This window comes from Chenopodium quinoa, unplaced genomic scaffold (genome assembly GCF_001683475.1).
Source record: "Chenopodium quinoa cultivar QQ74 unplaced genomic scaffold, ASM168347v1, whole genome shotgun sequence".
In the NCBI taxonomy this organism is placed as follows: Eukaryota; Viridiplantae; Streptophyta; class Magnoliopsida; order Caryophyllales; family Amaranthaceae; genus Chenopodium; species Chenopodium quinoa.
The window spans coordinates 1,208,268-1,210,940 of NW_018743331.1; the positions used below are offsets into that span (position 1 = coordinate 1,208,268).

At 34.5% G+C, this 2,673-nt stretch overlaps 1 long non-coding RNA gene across 1 annotated transcript; it reads left to right on the top strand.

Moving 5' to 3' along the window:
- The first annotated feature begins 924 nt into the window (after positions 1-924).
- Positions 925-2,457, top strand: LOC110737686. The gene is made up of 3 exons (XR_002514433.1): positions 925-1,128; positions 1,896-1,987; positions 2,062-2,457. It is a non-coding gene; the product is annotated as an uncharacterized LOC110737686 (long non-coding RNA).
- The last annotated feature ends 216 nt before the right edge of the window (positions 2,458-2,673 follow it).

Below are 2,673 nucleotides of genomic sequence, written 5' to 3' on the forward strand. Positions count from 1 at the left end.
GTGTATTGAGATCACTTTCTAGAGTGTAATTTGATCCTTTGTACTCATCGCAAGCTTGAATGCGGTAACTGTAACTCTGTAAGTAGAGGTAGAAAATGGGTCGTTTAAATTAATTATTGGGATTTAATCTAACATGTTTTTGGGTCTAGAGGCAAATTCATCCTTATAATTGTCAATTTTATGTTTTGATATAATTTTTGACATCATGAATCACTTACAGACATATTTAAATGGTTATGTAATTAGTATTAACTATTGAAAACAGATGGAGTTTGAGTTGACCCACGATGGATTGGGTTTGTTCAGGTCAGGTATGTTCAATTCAAGGTTATCCATTTAACTCGTCTTGGGTCGGATTGGGTCACTTTCGGGTCAGGTCAAGGTCTGTTGAATCAGAGTCGGGTAAACTTCAGATCGGTTCATATACGATTCGGATAAATTCGGATCTGGTCAAAACAGGTCAAACGAGTTAATTTCGGGTCGGATGACTTTTGGTCAGTTTGATTCTGGTTCGGTTGATTTTGGTTCGATTAAGTTTAGTTTGATTAAGATAAAGTTGATTTGGTATTGGGTCAATTCCGATTCATATCCTTTTCGTGTTTGGCTGAATTTTGGTCAGGTTATTGACCAAATTCAATATTCAAATAAGGTAATGAAGTCAAAATAAAACTAACTTCAAAAGTCAACCAAACGAAAGTTAAGTCAAATGAAGTCAACCTACAACTTGGAACCGTTGTAGCCCTTTTTAAAACCCAACAAATACTTAAAACCATTGCGTTTAGATATATATAAAATCAAGATCATGCAAGAACCAAATCCTATAATAGGAACTAGGAACTCATCGTGACCGTTGATCGCTCTCAATCCAATGGCTCATGCTTCACCCGCCCTTTTCAATTTCATTAAGAGTATTTTCATAATTTCGGCAATTGAATGACCTCCCTTGTTTTTCCAGGCGCCGCTTCATTTTCTCTCTCTCTTCTTCCGCATTGTCTCTCTTTACCTTCGAATTCTCTCCAAGGCGATTTTTCGCGATCTGCACTCTTCGCTTGCGCTCATTGATTTGTCAAATTCTTCGATTTTGATCTTCAATTACTTCGTATTCTTCGATTTTTGTCATTCATTGAGGTAATTTTCTTGTGTTTCTGATTTTATTTTTATTTTCGTTGTTTATTTTGATTTCATTGTTTATTTCATTACAGTTTTCGCGATTTAGGGTTTTTTATTGTAATTTTTATTAATTAGTTTATTTTTACTTATTAATTGTTCTCTGATTTATTCTCTACGATTTAGTGTTTGATTTAGGGCTTTAATTTTACGATTTAGGGATTTTTTTATTTCTGATTTAGGGCTTTTACATTTTTGTGAATTATTTGCTTGGAATTGATTTGATGTATGGGATTAATTGCGCTTTCTAATGCTGTACTATGTTATGCTATTATATAACACCATCTTAATTGCTTAATGTATGTATATGTGTGCACTCGTGCGCGTGTTAGTGTGCAATTGTTGAGTTGTTACTTTTGAGCTTAAATTATTTACTTTTGAGGTTATTGTAATGATTGAGTTTCGTATATTGTTGTGTGGTGTTGATGTTAGTGGTTGCGTGGAGAGTTGTGTGTGATTGTTGTTTGGTACTAGCAGCAAGGGCATTGCAGATTTTTGTTGTGGTGCTATTTGTGGTGCTATGTCGTTTAATATTAGTAATCCTTTAAGATAAAACTGTGGTGTAAATAGCCTGAACTTAGGATCACTGTATATTTAGAGTATAAGATTTGGGGCATAATTGGCTTTTTATTATTTACACAAGACAAGAAACTTTTAGTGGAGAGATAATAATTCAACTTCCATTATAATTCTTCCTGTTTTGGAATAATCATTTTGTGATTTCTCAGAGTAATCCAATGTCAGACACACAAGTTGGTGCTGCAATGTCAATTTCTTGGTTTGGTACCACCACATGCTTTCAACTGCTAGTTCATCCAAGGTTTGCAGAACCAATCGTTTTTTATTCAAGTATGTCTTTTTTATTGGCTTAATAAACTGAACTAGTGCAAATAGGTAGTGATTGTGCGGGCTGGGTGTCGTGGCTCAAAACAAGATGGATAGATTGTGTGGACTGCTTTATGATGCATGTCAGATATGCAGCAGAGCAAGGTTTAGGCTCCTTGTGGCTCGTACATTGGATGTGAAGCGAATATGGTTGGAAGGAGATGTAATTTTTGTGTTTTTTAGGTTAATGCTAGCACTAGAACTGCTGTTAGAAGTTCTGTAAACTACATTAATATCAAATGTAAGAGTAAAGTCTCAGTTTTCAGGGATCTCTAGTCCAGTGCATTTCAATTTGTTTTGTGTACGGTAAAAATGTGCTTTGATTTCAAACTTTTTGTTATCTAAGAAAACTAAAACTTCTCTTTGTTAGTTTGTCACAATATGGAAATTTTTAGATGAGTGTCCCTTGTTACTCTGTATTATTAAAGAGATGTTTACGAATGCCCGTGTTTCCATTTCAAGGCAGTGAGGTTAAAAGGGCAAGCATCTAAGAGGATGGATTCCCTTATAGATTATTCTTCTTGGTTCCATAGATACTTGAAGCCAAATCTGTTTTTAATTATTCCAAAAATTACTTGCAAATGCTCGAGTTTGGATGAATAAAACCATGTTTTTTTCCCT